At 49.9% G+C, this 19,579-nt stretch overlaps 1 protein-coding gene across 2 annotated transcripts in view; it reads left to right on the top strand.

The window, feature by feature from the left end:
• Positions 1 to 19,579, top strand: part of NUP155 (nucleoporin 155) — an 871,946-nt gene that overhangs the window by 162,710 nt on the left and 689,657 nt on the right. The gene's annotated exons all lie outside the window — the stretch shown is intronic.

Genomic DNA, 19,579 nt, shown 5'->3' with positions numbered 1-19,579 from the left:
ATTGTACATTGTCATAGGGATCAGGACCCAACCTGGTGTTACAATATCCGGCCTTCGTATCCTCGATTAACTATGGAACACAGCAACTACAATCAAAAATGTTACATTCCTTCCTGTCCCCTCCGCCCCTCCGAAGCTCCAGTGTCCAGTTGGCCCTCGCCTTCTGTATAGTCTGCCTCCTTTTGCAGTGTGTAGGATTGTAGTGGTCCCCAGATATCTGCTGGTCTAGATTTTACTGGTTGTGTTTCAGCAAATAAACTATACTGGTCCTGACTATACAACATATCTTGCATCCATTACTTGAATTTCGGGTGTACATTGTCATAGGGATCAGGACCCAACCTGGTGTTACAATATCCGGCCTTCGTATCCTCGATTAACTATGGAACACAGCAACTACAATCAAAATTGTTACATTCCTTCCTGTCCCCTCCGCCCCTCCGAAGCTCCAGTGTCCAGTTGGCCCTCGCCTTCTGTATAGTCTGCCTCCTTTTGCAGTGTGTAGGATTGTAGTGGTCCCCAGATATCTGCTGGTCTAGATTTTACTGGTTGTGTTTCAGCAAATAAACTATACTGGTCCTGACTATACAACATATCTTGCATCCATTACTTGAATTTCGGGGCCCTCCCCCGCCCCCATCGACATGCTAGTCTCCGTTTAGCCAACAGAAGAGCCGTATCAATAAATTTCCTGTATGCTGTGGGTATGAGTGTTTTGTGGCCCAATAGGAAGAGCAAGGGATCTTTAGCCAGTTCCATAGACATCATGCTCACCAGTGCACCATGTACCTGTTCCCAATAAGTCCCCACCTGTGGGCAAAGCCAGGCTAGATGGAAGAAATCGGCCCCTGGTTGCTGACATCTCACATCGGTCCGAGTCTGCCAAGCAAAACTGATATTTCCGAGCCGGGGTATAATAGATGCGATGTAGAAATTTATAGTGGATGATCTTAAATCTGCAGCTGGATGTAATACGTCCTGTCAATGTTATGTTATATTATTAGTTTGTAAAAGCGCAACAGCTGCCCCAGCAAAGAGGCGTCCCGGCGCTAGTGAACGGTGAGGTGGAGAGGATGGAGCGGGCCAGACAGGGCAAAGCCTTAGGAACAGGAGAACAGAAAGGTCTTCACAGCTTTACGGAAGGCAAGCAGATTCTCGATACCACGGATGGCAACCGGAAGGGAATTCCAGAGCCTGGCTCCCAGCACCCGAAAAGAGCGTCCACCCATACGGCAGAGCCTGCTCTTAGGGATGATTGCAAGGTTCTGACCGAGGGATCGCAAATTACGTTGTGGGACATACGGAGTCAAAAGAGGGAGCAAAATGGCCGGGCTCAGAAGTTTAAGGATTTTGAATGCCAGACAAAGTGTCTTAAATTTGATGCGAGATTCCACTGGGAGCCAGTGCAGTTTTTTAATCGTAGCTCTGGCAGAGCATCTTCGGGGAAGACCAACCAGGGTCCGAGCAGCCAAGTTCTGAACTCTCTGGAAACTGGCTACTTCCGTTTTGTTGGCACCTAGCAGTAGGACACTGGCATAGTCTAAGCGTGACAGGATGATAGCTTGAACCACAAGCTGACGCATAGCGGGTTCAAAGAACCCCAAGATGGGACGAAGGCTCCTTAGTAGGCCTACACAGGTTGTTGCCACTCTCTTGGTATGGGTCTGGAGGCCCAAAGAGGAATCCATCCAGACACCCAAGTTTTTCACTGAGGCCTTAGGAGCAGGCATCAGACCTAAGGAGGGAGGCCACCAGTGTTCGTTCCACAGGGTCGTATTCTTCCCCAACAGCAGAATCTCCGTTTTACCGGCATTCAACTGGAGACAGTTGTTGGTCATCCAGTGAGCAACTGCAGCTATTCAGTCCCTAAATCTTGTAGCATCGACAGATGGACTCTCAGAGAGTGTGACGACCAGCGGAGTATCATCAGCGTATGATACCAGTGTCAAGCCCGACTCTCTGGCGATGGCAGCGAGCGGCTGCACATAAAGATTAAAAAGGGACGGACTAAGCGCTGAGCCCTGTGGGACACCCTGACCAATATGGTGGAACTTGGATAGGAAGGGAGGGGCAGAAACCCTAAAACCTCTGTCCTGAAGGAATGACCGAAACCATTCCAGGGCACACTCCCTAATACCAAATTCCTCCAGGCGGCGGAGCAGAATCCCATGCAACACCGTGTCAAAGGCAGCGCTGAGATCAAGCAGGATCAGCGCTGCACTCTAACCGGCGTCGAGGATCTCTCGGAGGTGTTCGGTGGTAGCCAACAATGCAGACTCTGTGCTGTGACCCGGTCTGAACCCATTTTGGGATGGGTCCAGGATGTCATTTTGGTGCACAAATTGTTCAAGCACAGAGTTGGCATGGGCTTCAGCGAGTTTAGCCACCCAGGGGATGAGGGATATTGGCCTGAAGTTCTCCGGTCTGGAAGGATCCAGGGTCGGCTTTTTTATGATCGGGGAGACCCAGGCCTGTTTCGAGGCATCAGGAACTGTTGCCGTGGAAAAGGACAGGTTAAGAAGAGATCTAAGGGGTAATAGAAAAAAATTCAGGCAATCAACAAATTGGGCAGGCCGCATAGGGTCTGCCGGGCTCCCAGATTTAACTTTTTTACAGATTCATTCATTGGCAGTGATCTCGGGAATACAGGCCAAGACCGCCCCCTTAGAACTAGGGCAAGTGTAAGTACAGGACTCAGAAGGGTTCTGCGGAAAGGAGCTATATATAGTATTAACCTTCTCCACAAAGAAAGTGGCCAAATCCTCACACTGCTGTGCCGAGGTGATATTGGAGGATGGAGCTCTACTGTTTTGATGCTCTTGTACCAGTTTTAACAAACATTTGGTGGGGTTGGGGCTGACCTTAATTTCTTCAGCGTAAAAAGCGGCACGTACGGAACAAATGGCTTTATGGTAAAGTTTCAACTTGGTCAAATACAGCCGTTTATGCTCATCCCTATATTCACGCCTCCATAGGTGTTCAGCTCTCTTACAGTCTTTCCTCCATGCTCTAAGGGCATCATTATACCAAGGGTGGGATGGTGACCTTCGCCCTTTAGTCCATTTGGCAGGGACAAGGTCATCTAATCCCTTCGCGATCCAATCCTGGAAGATGGAATATGCGACGTTAACATCTGGCTCCTCTCCACCGGGAAACATCCCCTATGTAGTCTGGAGATCGTCAGATTTAAGTTTATGCCTCGGTCTTTTTAGGACCCGGTTCAACCCCATAGTTTTGAAAGGTTCCCTGACCTGCATGGTAGCTTTAATCAGAAAGTGATCCGTCCATCCCATGGATTTAGGGGTGTCGACTCTTAGCTCCAAAATATTAGAAAAGAGAGGGTCAAGTATGTTCCCCGCCACATGTGTGGGAGTATGGACAAAAGATTCCAGTTGCAGGGCCGTTAAATCACTTAAAAGATCCCTGATAGTAGCATCATGATTCTGGTCAAAATGGAGATTTAAGTCTCCTAAGACAGTAAAATTGGATGGTCCTATTACTAGGGAGCTCACTACTTCTAATAAAGATTGGATAAACGTTTAGGCAGGTCCCGGGGGTCGATAAATATAAAGACCAGAGAACGTGAACTGGGGACAGAAAGCTATCTGGAATCTGGCACATTCGCAGTCGCAAATGTCAGCTCTAATAAATGAGCATGTGCATTGCTCCTTGAAAATAACAGCAATCCCACCACCTCGTGTCTCTCTGGTAATTAGTTTGATCAGATAGCCATCAGGGAGAGTGAGATTAGGTAGGCTAGTATCCGTGTCATGTAGCCAGGTCTCGCAAACAAAAAGAGCATCAGGGGTTTCCTCAAGCAAAAGTGCCTGTATCTCTAAATAATGCTTGGCGAGGGACCTCGCATTCAGATGTAGGACCGTCAGCTGAGTAAGCTTATCCGCCCCCGCTTTCTGTCCGACCAAGCCAGGCCGAGGTAGGGTAAAACAGCATGAGTCACAGGCGAAGTTAGAGTCCCCAACACAAGTCGGCAAGTTATTACAAACCTGGCCGTTATTCAAGGAGCAGAGTGTCAGAGCATCATACACTCGGACCCCCATAGGGTCAGGACCAGGGATTCTGGCGAGAGGCGATGGCTTGGCGATGACGGGCGCAGACGGGCTTGCCTTTGGCGGGCCGCAGGCGCGCCCGCTGCGCCCGTCCGTTGCGCTTCCGCGGTAATGGCTCCATTTTGTAGTGACCAGGGCAGGAGGGGCCGAGCACTAGTCTGCTCGCCCTGTTCCTGCTCCTCACCCAAGATGGCGGGCCCCTCTGCCACCCAATTCACAACAATACTCCCAGGTCTCATCAGGGATAGCCTCCCCTATGTCCTTTTCCCAGTAGCTGCATGCCTTTCCACCAACCTCTAATGTGTATGTTCGAATACTTCCATATATATTCGATACTAGGTGCGTGCCGTCTGTGCTGTTTATTACGGCCAAAGGAGGGACTACCTCCGGTTCATTAGAATACTCAGATACAAGGTTTTTCACCCCTTCTCTGAGCCGCAGGTAGTAAAAAACTTCAAGGGGAGTGGGGTCAGTATCACCAAAGAATTGCTCCTTAGTGCAGAACACTCCATTGAGAAACATGTCTCCCCATGTGGTCTTTTGCTATCTCCTGCACATGAGCTGGAATCCAGTTTCATGCAATACTGCCAAGTGTGGATGATATGTCATAGGCATGCGCGGTGCGTACAGCATGGGGAGTTGCAATCTGAGCAGTATGACTCACTGGAGAAGTGTGGCTCACTGGTTAGAGGAGGCAGACCTGGAAGCAGAGGTCAGCCCGGGACCAGGGTTCAATTCCCGGCTAGGCGGGGTCTTGAGTCCTAAAATGTCCATGGACTCGACAATTCTCGCTCCGGTGCCTACTCGATTCACGGGTTCACACTCTGCGACTCTGGGCAATAGCTTGCTTAATCTCCACAACGGCCCCTCGAGGCGGGATGCCTGGCTTTCACCTTACGGATACCCTGCCGGGTCATCTCACAGGGGAATACCAGGACGGGTTCCCTAAGCAAGCGCTTAGAAACCGCTCGGTGATTTGCGCTATAAAATTCCTGTACATTTACATTCTATGCCATGCATCTACCGTACAAGAAACTGTCATAGGCAGCGTTTCCAGGGCGCTAGCAGGCCCATGGACAATGCCAGTTAAGGGCAGCGGATGCGCTATCCAGTCTTCTACCGCTAGTTGTGGCATATATTCAGTGGGTCGGAGCCAGTGATGCAAAAAATGTGCCTGGACACTTAGGTAATAGGCCTCAAATACAGGGACATCAAACCATCCTTTAGCATATGACTGCGCTATGACACTCCATTTGAGTCTAGGCTGTCCACACCCCCCCACACCCCCCCTCCCCCGGGTGCCCGGATAGTAAGGAATGTTGAGGAAAAAATAAAGGAATTTGTGGAAGTACTACCATTTTGATCAGCGGGATGCTTCCCGCCATTGACAAAGGCAACGCTATCCATCGTGTAATGGTATCCTTTAATTTTATAACAGCCGTGCCATAGTTCATGCTCAATGTTTCCTCCCCATCTCTTGAGACCTGCACCCCCAGGTATTTTAAGTCCGTATCACACCATTCTATCGGATAATCCAGTGGGAATTTGGTTACAGCAGGCATCAATGGTAAGAATTGGGATTTACTACAGTTTATATTTACTCCTGATATTCTGCCAAACACCAGAAATTCTCGTAATAGCGCGTTCACCTTTGTTCGTGGATCCGTGACGTAGAGTGTGAGATCATCTGCGTACAGCAACACAGATATCTGCCTTTGAAAACAACGGAAGGCACTATCCCCATGCATCTGTCGTATCCGGCATGCCAATGGTTCTATTGCGATTGCAAATAGAAAAGGGGACAATGGGCACCCCTGCCGAGTGCCCCTCGTGAGTGATATCGCATGTAACAGGTGACCATTTACAAGTATCCGCGCAGTGGGCGCAGTATACAATAGTTTTACCCATGCCAGAAAAACAGGGGGAAGCCCATTTTTTGTAACACCGTAAATAGGTAGCACCACTCAAGTGAATCGAAAGCTTTCGAAGCATCCAAAAACACTGCAGCCAACGAGAATTCCGGTGCCACTGTATGGATAAGGGAGAATAGGGTACTAAGGTTATGACTTGTAGCTCTTGATGGGACAAACCCTGATTGATCCGGGAGTACTATTTGAGTCATGAGCAGTGACAGCCTGGTGGCCAGAACCGTAGCCAATATCTTCGCGTCACAGTTGATAAGTGACAGTGGTCGGTAGTGAATGACACAGCGAGGGATCCTTACTGGGATTCAGGAGGGAAGTAATTACCACCTCACGCATGGTTCGAGGCAGGGTGCCCACTTCTAGTGATTCCTCAAAGATTTCTCATAGTACCGGGGCCATGATATCTAAATTGCATTTATAAAATTCCGCCGGAATACCATCCAGTCTCGGTGCTTTCCCATTTTTCAGGAACATGATCGCATATTTTATTTCATCTAATTCCAGAGGGGCACTCAAAGATTTTCTGTGTATGTCGCTCAACCAGCATAGAGCCACATCACCCATAAATGAGTCGTGGTCTATATCACCCGTGGCTTGGGAGGTGTATAGCGCTGTATAGTGGCCAGTAAAGACCTCCCCAATTTGGGCAGTATCCCTCCGCATGACACCATTACAATCAGTGATCTCTAGTATAGTGTTAGTTCCTCGAGCATTCCGTATAATGGTATAATGGTAGCCAGCGTCTTCCCAGGCCGTTCTCGGAATCGTGTTTCACGCTCCGCTTCATTCTCATATTCCGTTAGTTTTACTCTGAACTCAGCCTGCGCTTCCTGACTTTCTCCCTGCTGCATTCGATGTTCTAAATCTCTCAACTCGCCTTCTAGTCGACTGATCGTACGTTGAATCTCTCGTAATACTCCGAACCCTTTTGCTATACACCAGCCGCGTACAGTAACCTTAAAGGCCTCCCATATATTTTCAACACACTCGACTGAGCCCTGATTTCGTGGAAAGAAGTCAGCAATGTCCTCTTGCAGTTCTTCCCTAAAAACCGTGTCCAAAAGCGTATCTGCCCCCTGTCAGTCTGCAAAGGAGGGAGTGGTCTGTGGGGAAATGTGGGTCTCCTGTAATAGCACCAGCTGTGCTCCATGCCTATCCAAGTAGGACAATACCTGTCTACATTTTCTTGGATCATTAAAGCCTCTGAAATTCCATGATATTATCGTCAATAACTTGTTTTTAGTCTCACCAGGCATAGATATTGTCAAGGTTGAATCCCCACATCAGCAGTAGCATCAAACATTTAACTATCCCATCATCACCACCATTTTTTGCTGTCTCGTGTTGTGTCTTTATAGTGCCCTGCCCATAGTGGTCAGTGTCATCCTGTGTTTTCGTGCCAACCAAACAAATTGAACCAATACTCCCTTCCATCCACCCCCCAACCTCAGACCTACCCCCCTCCCACTGAAGCGCCCCCAACTCGCCAGATATATATGCCCCCTTCCAAAGTCTAGAACAGTAAACTGGGGAATATGGCTCTCTAAGATGACCCATAAGGGGTCATCTTAGAGAGCCCGCTCAACCGCCTCTCTCTCCCCCCGACCTCCGGTCCTGTGCCACCACTAGGCTCGGAGTAGAGAGAGAAGCGGGTCCTGGAATAAGTTACCACCGGTGCAACTTCAGACGTCCTTGGGCAGCCGCCACAGTTCATCGACGAGCGCAGTTCGCCTCAAGTTCAAAGTCCAGTCAACAAACAACATTGTGGGATAGAACTTCAGTGTTCAGCCTAGAATTAATCCTCTTCCTCAGTCATCCTCCTGCTCCCTGCGACCGTCCTCTCGATTCCATCCTCCTCTGCGTGCTTTTTTCAGCATCCGCAGGAATTCTTCCACCTGTTGTGGATTTGTGAAGAACTTATGTTACCATTGGTGTGTTATGCGAAGGCGAGCCGGATATAACAATGCATAATCGATTTGCGCCGCTCGCAGTTTTTTCTTCACGTCTCTAAATTTACTCCTCTCCTCCTGTACCAATGGGGTGAAGTCCGGAAAGATGGAGAATGAGACTCCATTGTAATTCAGTTCTTGCTTGGAACGTGCTGCACGCAGGGCCACATCGCGGTCGCAATAGTTTAATAGACGGGCGATGATTGGTCGCGAGGGACAGCAGGTTTTGGTTTGGGTCCAAGCAACCGATGTGCCCGCTCCACTATCAGCTGCGTAGAGAATGCTTCTGCCCCAATGGATGTCACCAACAATTTTTCGATGTAGTCCTCCATGCATCCAGTGTCTGTCGACTCTAGAATACCCGTAACGCGTATGTTGTTCCTGCGACTATGGGCTTCCAAATCCTCGTTTTTTGCTGCGATAACACGGAGCAGTTTATCCATCTTCGCCAATTGTGCTGCATGTCTTTCGGTGAGGTCATCTGTGTCAGATATCCGTCTCTCCGCCTCCGTGATGCGCTCCTCGTGTTGATCTACTTTGTGCACGATGGCTTCCATCCTAGAGGACATCCGGTCCACCTTGTCTACTACGGTTGCGAAACCCTGCCTCATCTCCAACAGAAGTTGTTTCATGTCCATGTCCGAAGAGGGATCGCTGGAACCTTGCGCTTCCACCATAGCTTGATCTTCAGCAGCAGAGCCCGGTTTAGGCCCGTTTTCGCAGCCTCAAACGTGAGTTTGGGCTGTCGAGTATCCGGTTTCCCCATGGGCTCGCCTCCAAGGTGTTTTCACAGTCTGCAGATTCCTGTGGCGGACTAGGCTTTACAACGCTATCCGCGCTATAGCGTGTCAGGCGCACTTTCACTGAGATCTCAGATATGGGCCCTCGCAGTTGTCTCAATTCACAATCCACTACTCATCTGCGGCTTGCGCGGTCTCAGGAACAGCCAGTCTTACAATGCGGCCGATCAGGCCATGGCGTCGTTCAATTCAGAGCCAGTGGAGGTTACAACAGGATGTTCTAGGCATTGGCTCGGGAGGATAGTAGCGTGCTTCACAGTATTTGGATTATCAATGCCTGTCCCAGGTCATCAAACACCAGGCAGTCTGCGCGAGTAGATAGGCAGCAGTCCAACACACAGTCTCGTCCGGGCAAAGATGGCGGCGCTAGGAGCAATGAAATCCAGGGTTAGGAAGCTAACGGCACCGGCAATAGTTGTGATCCGCTCACCCGTTATCTGTGTCCCAGCATGTCACGCCACCACTTACTCGGCTTGCCGCCGTCCCCCTGCAGTTAGGCCATGCTCCTCAATGTCCGCCTCTCGGTTAGATGAGAATCCACTTTGTAGCGCACCTTGTCGTCAGCTCCACCCTCACAGTGCCAGCGCGGCGCCACACTCCTACACCGTCAATCCTGTTGTGCGCAGTAGGGTATTGATTCATCAAGGTGCGGAGGTTACCATCGCTGCCCCCCCCCCCCCCCTCACCTAGCAATCTCCAGTGGGGTTATGAGTGTGCCCGCTCCACTGACCTGCTGTCGGGTTTAGCTCCTGTGCAGACTCTGCGCGACCTGCACCTTCTCTGAGATTGCCTTCGGGGGTCCGTGTGTAAGGCTGCAGCCCCCGCCCCGCGCCAGGTCGCTGGGGTTGTGCACTTCACCCACCGCCAGCACTGCATCCAAGCAGCCGTCCCGGGGATCGCCGAAGTCCACCGTATATAGTCAGGGCCCCTCTCTGCGACCTGGGCGCCTCGTGGAGACCACGGTCTGTCCTGTCAAAAGTCTCCGCCCGCAGCCCGCTCTTCTCAAGCCTAAGCCCCGGGGCACACAATTTCTCTGTATATCTCTGGAATCCCGCATCGGACCCGGGCGAGACTCTCACCGGGTACAGGGGATCGTTCCCTGAAGCTTTCTGTGTGCCCAAATTGAAGTTGCAGGCCAGTGTGCCAGGATAAATTCAGGATTCAGTTTCCAGGATTCCGAGGCCTCACTCAAGTGTGGCCAGTATGGTCACACGCCCTCTAGCGACCCCCAGAGAAAGGGATTAATATTTAACGAGATTACCTGTTAGATTTACGAAGATACAACCTGACTGTTTGACCGGGTAAATTGACAAGTTGGGGAGATGAATCTCATTTCAGAATATTGAGACTAAAGGGGTTCATTGGAAATCTTAAGACCCCCATCCTAATTTGGAAATGGAACAAAAAGACTAGCAGGGTTCAGGGACAGGTAAATGGGTTGGAGGCTGTGTATAAGGAGAGGAGAGTAAAGAGGGAAATATCTGGGAAATGGAGAGTCGAGAGGAAGCCTGAGTGAGCCAGCAAGGGAGCCAAGTGGAAAGTCAATAGGACTGTGGCCTAGGTCTGTGTTGGATTAAAAGAACCTGCTTAGGGAGCAGGGAGAGACTAATGGGCCCTTATTGCATTTTATGTATAAAGAAGTCCAAAGTTTCCCAAATGCTCTTCGATGGAAGGGGGGTACATAGAAAGTGGGATTGGTCAATGTACATGCTTCTAAGGTATGTGACCCATGCCCACCAAGTGTGATAGGAGACTTGCGTAGAGTATTTCCGATCTAATAGGATAACTTTGAGTGCAGTGGTGGTGAGTTGGTCAAAGAGAAAAAGATCTTGGTCTGTACGCCGAAGTGGTCTCATAGCCAGATGGGAGTCAAGTATAATAGCTGGAAAGTCCAATGAGATAGTTGCATTAAAGATTTTACCTAATTGAACCACTTTTTTGCTCCAATGACGGTCAGTAGCGAGCACAAAAAGAACATGTGTTCTAGGTCACCTTGTGTTGTTTTGCATGGCCAGCTTGGTTCAATAGCCTTCAGTTTTAATTTGAATAGTTTACTTGAGGTCAAGTAAAGAGTTTGCACTGCATAAAATGTTGCTAATAGAGAAGGAACAAGTTTACCATGGAGTAGAGGGGAACAGATTTTACCACAACACACTTCTGAGGGTTTTGCTTTACTTTTATCAATGAAGTACCTGGAACATTTACTGCTTAAACTGAAGTTGGGATGGCCAAGTACCTTGCGTAATAAGTTATAGACCTTAGAGACTACATGACCTCCTTAATAAATACGCTTGAGGGCAGAGTAAATGGGGATACTGTTCAATGGGCACAGCTTCAAGATTCTTGTTTTAATTTTTAGGGAGACATAAAAATCCACGTTGGTAAGTTTATACTTCTCTTATAGTGCAGGAGATAATGGCTTGTTACCTTCATGTAAATCTGAAACTAGGGTGACCTGGCCCAGTCGAAACCTAAAACTGCGGGGCTAGATGTTTAGAGCTTATTATTACATTAAGAGATTGATGCAGATTTGTTAATGTTGGAAGCTAGAAGTTTATCCAATTATAATAGGTCTTTAATTGTATCTTTAAGAATGTTATTGGAGTGGACAAAATTGTCGTGTGACATAGTCCAATTCACTAATAAAGGGAATGAGTAGCTAATGTGCCTTTCGATGGGGGGCGCTAGAGGGCGCACACACGGAATGGCCGCCTAACTGTGAGGCTCTTGTTCCCTGGAGAATATATCCTTAAATAATGCTACTCTACTGGAGGGTGATATTCCCCAAAGGCAGCTGCTTAGGTGCAGTGTGTGGCTGCCCACGTCCGGTCCAACTCGCTGACCCCTGGGGGCGACTGGGACCGAGAAATTGCTCCTACTGTGATCCCCCGGCGATACTGCTGGAGATGGCGGGACGAGGTGATCGGATGCCGCCTGCAACGCGAGGCCGGTGCTTGCCGCGAGGCTGTGGGCCCTGAGCGCAGGTCCTGGCTGCGGAGACCGTTGTACCCGACGCTTTCGGTGTAGTGATTGGCCTCATCCCCCTGCCTACTGTGAGACCCCTTGGAGTCCCGTCGCCTGGGGGCATGTATACACTGGACTAACCTGCTTTGGCGTCTCGGGCACACGTCAGCGAGAGGAGTCTGGCGTCCTGTGGTGAGTTGGCGCTGGGCGAGTGAAGTGCTGCAGTTTCCTACGGAGGTCGCTGTGTGCTGTGACTGCCGCCAAGAACGTCGTCTTTCCTGCCTTGACCCCTGCTGGCTGCACGAAGGCACGGAGCGCTGCTGGGGGCAGGGGGACTAACGCTGTGGACCTCCGAGTGAGCCGGCTCGGGCTGACTGCTACTGGGAGCTGCGAGGGTCGGCCCGACCGAGAGGTGCTTCCCGTTCCCGCCGGCGCCTGGACACGGCTGGCGGTTGGGCTCTTTAATCGCCGATGGGACAGGCGCTGCGCCGTTGGGATTGCAGATTCCCTGGTCCCATGCTGGGAAATTGAGGTCGGCCTCCTCGGAGCTGGTGGAGACGTGAGGGAGGCTCCATCGCCCAGCGAAAGCGCTACCACCTGGGACTGTGACATTGCTGGCTGTGCCTGGATGCTGATCACATAAAGGCGCCTGCTGCGGACACGGTATATGCGCATGGAGGCTCCAGCATATTAAGGTACATGACCACATCTGACTAACCTGTGGAACAAGAGGCACATGCTGTTAAGAGAGGGGCAGTGGACTAGCTTGGCCTGGACTTCCTATCGGTGAAGGCCAATGTGAGATCCTTGTTACACGAAACTCTCCCGGTACCTGCGCCCGGGCTGTATGAGACACTGTGTGGCTTCTAAGTCTGTGATGATTCAATAGCACGAGGTGACACGAGACACAGCTCTGGAGGGCACCTTGCTTCAGGACGTGCTAGCAGGTATTGTGACTCCCCATTGGGCCAGAAGGGGCATACTGTGGTGACATTGGTCGCCACGTTGGCAAGCAGTGAGAGGCGCAAAAGCACGGTGGTGCGTCCAGAAAATCGCCAAACGAAGATACATTTTGAACACGCGAAGAAAGGGTTGAAGACGGTACCGGTTTAACCGGGGCCTGGTGGAGCGGATCTTACCGTCGCAGCCTCTCCTCCCAAAGAGCTAGACATGCACTATCTACTACAAGGGATGCAACAGGGATTTGCCACTGTGGTGGAGAAAGTGGACAGTATGTCCTCCAGGATGGATGCCCTTGTGCATAAAGTGGACCAGCATGAGGAGCGGATAAAGACGACAGAACAACGGATTTCGGACAATGACGACATCACCGCCTCACATACCTCTCAATTGGCCCGCATGGACAACCTACTGCGGGTTATAGCGGCCAAAAATGAGGATTTGGAAGCCCATAGCAGACGTAACAACTTTCGCGTTACGGGCATTCCGGAGTCCACAGACGCAGGCAGGATGGAACTATATGTGGAGAAACTCCTCAGAGCATCGGTGGGAGAGGATGGCTTCTTACCTCAGTTCATTGTCGAAAGGGCGCATAGATCATTGGCCCCTGTCCCTAAGCCCGGAACACCGCCGAGGCCCATCATCGCTCGCCTGCTGAACTATCAGGATCGGAACGTTGCACTGAGAGCAGCCCGAACCAAGCAGAATCTGATCTACAATGGTATCACTTTTTCTATCTATCCTGATTTTACTCCTCTAGTGCAGGAGGAAAGACGCAAATTCCTGAATGTTAAAAAGAAACTGCGTGAAGCCCAGCTAGATAATGCACTGCTCTACCCGGCGAAGCTGCGGGTGACTCACCAAGGAAAACAGCGATTTTTCACGAACCCGCAAAAAGCAGAAGAATACTTGAAAACGGTCCGAAAAGCACAGAGGAATGGTCGGGGTGGCAATGCAGACCTCTAGGATGACCCACCGATAGAGGACGACGATAACTGATGCAGTGTGCCTCCAATAGCATAGACGAACTGGACCTTATCCGGATTGGCTGGAACCTGGGACCATGGTCTCCGGCGGGTCAGACACCATACTGAAGTTGGGGACTACTTAACTCGCCCAGTGGTAAAGAATTCCAGGGACCACTACCCCTGCCTCGGCCTCCACCAAGGGTGGTACAGAACAGGAGGCTACAGGAGGGAGAAGTGGCTGTGCGCTCTCTATGTTGTTTCCCCTATGGGTGTACCCCAATCATGGGAACAAGTTGTGGAAGTTGCAGGGGGGAGGGGAAGGGTGGCAACGGGTGGCTGCTGGCATGATTGGGATGCAGTAGTGGGAGGGGGGGCGAGTACACTCAAAGGGGAAATTTTGTTTTACAGGGTGGGAAGGCAGCTGTTTGGTCATTGTGGTGTCCTGCTTCACCTAAGCGGAGATGGCTCTACGGAGCTTGCTATGGCATGTTACAATTTTATGATATTACCTAGCTTATGGCGGGATCGGGGTCTGATGCTCAGTTGAGTTGTATGTCATGGAATATAAGGGGCCTTAACAATGCCAAGAAATGTCGAAATGTGCTTGCGTACTTGGACCGCCACCGAGTTCAGGTTGCCATGTTGCAGGAGACACGCATATCACCGCAGTCGCGCACTAACTTCGAAGGCAAATGGGCAAGTGCCCGTGTTTTTTCGTCTTACTCCACTTATGTGAGAGGGGTTGCTATCCTGATTAGGCGTACTGTGCCATTTCAAGTGTGAGGTGAATTGACGGATAGGGAAGACCGCTTTGCTCTCATGTGGGGACGCCTAGGCCGTGACACCATCACGTTAGTAAACTGTTATGCACCTAATGTGGACATGCCAATATTTTTTACCACACTGTGGGGCAAAATTCTAGACGTGGGATCCCGGCACGTCATTTGGGGGGGGCGACTTTAACTTGGCGTTGGTGCCCCACCTGGATAGGGCGGACGGCGTGTCGCATTACAAGCCTAGGTCCAGGGAGGCTCTGGTGGGCGTGATCTCGGAGAGCAATTTGGTAGATAGCTGGCACCACTTACATCCTTTCCGGAAGGAGGGCACACATTTTACTTCACTTACAGGCACATGGGCGCGACTGGATTATATTTTTATGACTAGAGAGATGTGTGCGGGGATGACCGGGGTGGCGCACCTCCCAAGGACATACTCTGACCATAGTCATGTCCTGGTACACCTGCAGGTGCCTGGATGGGACACTCCTAGACCACCCTGGAGGCTGCAGCCAGCTGCCCTGTTAGACACCGTGTTCCGCACTGAACTTGGAGAGGAGATCGCCGCTTTCTTCCCTAGAAACAAGGGAACTGTAGACTCGGTCGAACACATTTGGGAAGCATTCAAGGTTACGATTAGGGGGTATTGCATATAGAGGAGCTTTGGAGTGTTACTCAACATTCAATGCGCAATTCCCACACTCGATAGCGAGCTGAGGGACTTGGAGGCCCGGATGGTAGCGGGGGATAACACTGAAACACATGCAGAGTTTAGAGATAAGCTTACACGGTATGAGGAGGAGGCGAACAGGGAGGCCAGGTTTAAAGGGAAGCACTGGCAGGCGAGAAAATACTGTGAGGGAGACAGGCCTGGGAGGGCTCTGGCAGTGTTGACACGCGCCCCACACAATTATAATACAGTTCTGGAGGTTGTGGGCGAGCAGGGACAAACAGTCAGAGACGCAGATAACATATTGGCTGCTTTCATGTCTCATTATCGAGCGCTATATACCACAGCCACGACTGCTGACGTGTCGTATAATGAATATCTTGGTGATGTAGCTCTGTGCTGGCTCAGTGATGGTGATAGGGCTTTCCTGGCTGCCCCCTTCGAATTGGACGAAATTAGGGATGCTATTATGTCATTCCAAAATGGAAAAGCACCCGGCCTGGACGGGATTCCAGCCGAATTCTATAAAGCATATATAGACATTATGGCCTCTGTCCTCCGTGAGGTCTTTGATGAGTCCCTAGCTGACGGGGTTCTCCCCTGCTCAATGCGCGAGGTTGTGATTACCTCACTATTGAAACCTGGCAAAAGCCCCAGCGCCTGCGACTCCTATCGCCCGCTTTCGCTCTTGAATTGTGATGTTAAAATACGGGCGAAGGTGCTGGCCACCAGACTGTCTTTTCTGATGACCCGGATCGTACTACCTGACCAGTCTGGGTTTGTCCCTGGTCGTTCCACCTCCCATAACCTACGCACATTGTTCTCCCTGCTCCGCGCAGTGCACCCTGATCTCCCAGTTGCCGCTGTTTTTCTGGATGCCATTAAGGCCTTGGACTCCGTCGAATGGTTGTAATTGTTCACCGACCTGGCGCTAATGGGGTTCCCTAAATTATTTATCTCCTGGGTCCAATTGCTGTATACGCAACCAACAGCGAAAGTCCTGACTAATGGACGTCTTTCTCCCACCATTGCAATCACAAGGGGCACCCAACAGGAATGCCCGCTATCCCCTCTCCTATTCGCGATAGCCATTGAGCCACTGGCCTGCAGGCTCCGTCAGTTGCACCGAGAGGGCGCGGTTCGGTGCTTTCAGCGCCAGATCGATGTGTCGTTATATGCGGACGACATGGCGCTCTTTGTCAAAGATCCGGCACGAAACTTAAACCCCTTGCTTAGGAAATTCGTTGCCTTTGGTGGACTGTCTGGAGTGCACATAAACTGCGCTAAGTCACAATGTTACCCTCTCACGGATGCGGTTACTGATTTCCCACTTGACTTTCCTTTAGAGTGGTGTGGTTCGGACTTGCGAGACGTTGTGGCTGAACAACGGTGTAGATGTCACGAAACTTACAGCATTGGTCGATCGCTGGATCTCCCTTCTCCTCTCCACGGCCGGGAGGGCATCGCTTATCAAAATTGTGGTACTGCCCCGATTTCTGTATCTGTTTCTTAATATCACTTACCACCCGGGTGCTTTCTTTTTTAAAACATTGAAGTCGTAGCTATGTCGCTTATTCTGGGGGGGTAAACACCCACGGCTGCGATGGTCAATGCTGATTCAAACATTCGATAAGGGGGGCTTCAATATGCCCGATTTCGAGGCATATTACTTATGTGCTCAAGCGCACTACGCCTATCACTGGATGGTTACCACTCCTTTCATGCCTCAACTGGCAGTTGAAGATTGGATCGTGAACCCCCTTCCCTCAATGGGCTTCTTCATTGCCCAGTGACGTCTATAGAAACCCCTCATACCACCGTCACATGCACTATAGATGCCTGGCGCCGCATGGCAAAGAGGTTGGACTGCGGATTGCCAGATTTCCCTCGGTTGCCACTGGCATATTACCCTAAGCTTGACCTCCTACAAGAACATGGCTTTCGTTTGCTCTGTCGGCGCCTGCGACTCACCTGTTGGGGCGACCTCTTCTCCAGTGCCCAGTTCAAATCTGCGGATCTGTTTTTTACTTCTTACGACCCTACTCCCCTCGATCTGTTCTATTACATGCGCCTGCGTCAGGGGATGAAGGAAATTCTGCCTGGCTTTCCCACTGAACCTGAGGTCCTATCTCCACTACACTTCATGTTGTGCTCGCAGGACGGTTCACATTTGGGGTCGGGCATGTACTGCCACATCAGGGCATGCAGCCCGGGGCCGGAGAATGCGGCCCGATTACATTGGGCTGCTGACCTGGCAACAGATGTAATTGATTAACAGTGGCTATACTGCTGTAACCTTACGGCTCGGATATCTGCCAGCAGCAGACTCCAGATTATTCACTACAAATTTTTACAGCGGCTGTACTACACGCTGGTCAAAAAATATAAGTACCGTTTGTCCAATGACGATAGATGTGAACGCTGTCGCGCGGAACATGCTGGTTTCCCTCACCTCGCTTGGGAGTGCCCCCGTGTTCATGCCTTCTGGCAGCAGGTGCACGGTGCCCTTGAATCAATGGTTGGAGAGTCCATAAATCCTGATCCATTGCTAATGCTCATGGGACACTCACGACACATCCCTAAGACTTGCAGGAAATTCTTAGATATAGCTTTGCTTCTTGCAAAAAGGCGCGTTGCGTGTAGATGGGGTCGTGGCAGGGCCCCAAAGTTTAAGGACTGGATTGCTGACATGACTCATTGCCAGGAACAATGTACAATTTTTGCTGAATTACTCCCGATCTCCAGCAAGCCTAATGACATTTGGGATCCTCTAATCAAATATTTGCTAGCTCAGGGAGAAAGGGATGAGGGTCCGGATGGAGGAGACGCCCGGGCTGTTGGTGAACATCAAGTTGATGTGACTGAACTGCCATGCGGTGCTGCCAACGGGTGGCTTCAGATTATGCATATTTGCTACATATATGATTATATGACCTAATGACTAGTGTCGCTTAACAATGTTCAATGTTGATATGCATAAAAGACTGGATACTATCCTTTCATTTCCTCGTGATGCGCCGCAGTACGGCCCTCATACTTCATAATGGCACTGTGGAACTGTCCTTATTTGACATGCAATGCATTTACTCTGATGACTGTACTCCGTTGTATGATGCTGTTGAATTGCCAGGATCTGTCTATGTTGTGTGATCCAGGTGTTTACTGCTTTGAACCACAATGCCAACCCTTGTATTGTTCTGTGTTAAAAAATCAATAAACAGAGTTAAAAAAAAAAAAAAAAAAATGTGCCTTTCGATACCAAACCAAGGAGGCACAATAGGTTCAAATTCAGACACGGATACCCTTAGCTGCTAAGAGAGCTGCCTGGAAGCTAAACCAATCTGGGATGTTGCAGCCCCCTATCTTAACGGGAGACCTGAGCTTCTTAAAACTAATTCAGGGTTTAGTCTTACTCCACAAAAATTCAGCGTATAATTTGGCAGCTGTTGAAACAAAGGATTTGGAAGAAATGAAATTAAGTAATGGAGACACCAGCATTTCCAAAGTTTCTAATCTCCCCCATCATTAAAAACATTTGGGGAGACCTGGGATATAGATTTATCCAAATTTTTACAGAACCAAATAACCAAATATATGATACATTTTGGTTTCCATAAGAATTTTGGGGGCTCCATACAGGAAAGGTTGACAATGGACATTGAGGTGTAACACCTCTGTTTTGTCCATATTCAACAAGTAACCTGAAAAATAAAGAAAATGTACTAATGACCGCTAGAATGGCAGGTATGTAAATGTATAGGCATTTATATAGCGCACTACTTACCCGTAGGGTCCCAAGGCGCTTTGACCACTGCGAAACCCTTCCTGGCTTCCCTGAGAGATGGTCCCTTAATGGGTATCTCCAGGGTGAGACCAGGCATCCCCGGCGGTCTGGTGGGGCCGTTAGTGAAGATGAGGCAAGCTAATGCCCAGAGTTGCCGAGTGTGATCGCTGATCAGAGTGGGCACCGAGGCGAGAGAATTATCGAGTCCGCTGACCCTGGTCTAGAAACCTGCCGCGCCGGGAATCGAACCCTGGTCCCGGGCCGTCCTCTGCTCTCGGGTCTGCCGCTAAGTAGCATCTGGTGTTTCTGTAAAGATTAAAATATTGTCTGCGTAAGAGGGCGTTTACAAAAACATATTCTCCAATTTAAGTCCAGCAATGCTGGAAGATTCATTCAACATCAGTATCAAGGGGCCAATGGCCAGTAAAACAAGCATTTGCAGTGCAAAAGGTCTTGCATGTGCCAGGGTTCCAGCTATTGGATTGTAAATTAAAAAAAAATTGTGTTGCTTTTTTAAAACGGATAAATTAAAGGCATTGTTATTTACAATGCAAATAGCTTAAACTCTCGCGAATGCAAGACCTATTGCATTGCAAATGTTGGGTCTGCGCCCCATGCAGCCTGCAGGCTGTGCTGTTGTTACGACCATAAAACCAGTGAAAGTTAAGAGTAAATAAAACTATAGTTATACACTGCTACAATTAAGACTTTAGTAG

The sequence above is a fragment of the Lissotriton vulgaris genome, chromosome 3_1 (assembly GCF_964263255.1).
Source record: "Lissotriton vulgaris chromosome 3_1, aLisVul1.2, whole genome shotgun sequence".
NCBI lineage: Eukaryota > Metazoa > Chordata > Amphibia > Caudata > Salamandridae > Lissotriton > Lissotriton vulgaris.
Note: the sequence above shows the minus strand (reverse complement) of the source record. Positions and strands in the feature narration are given on the sequence as shown.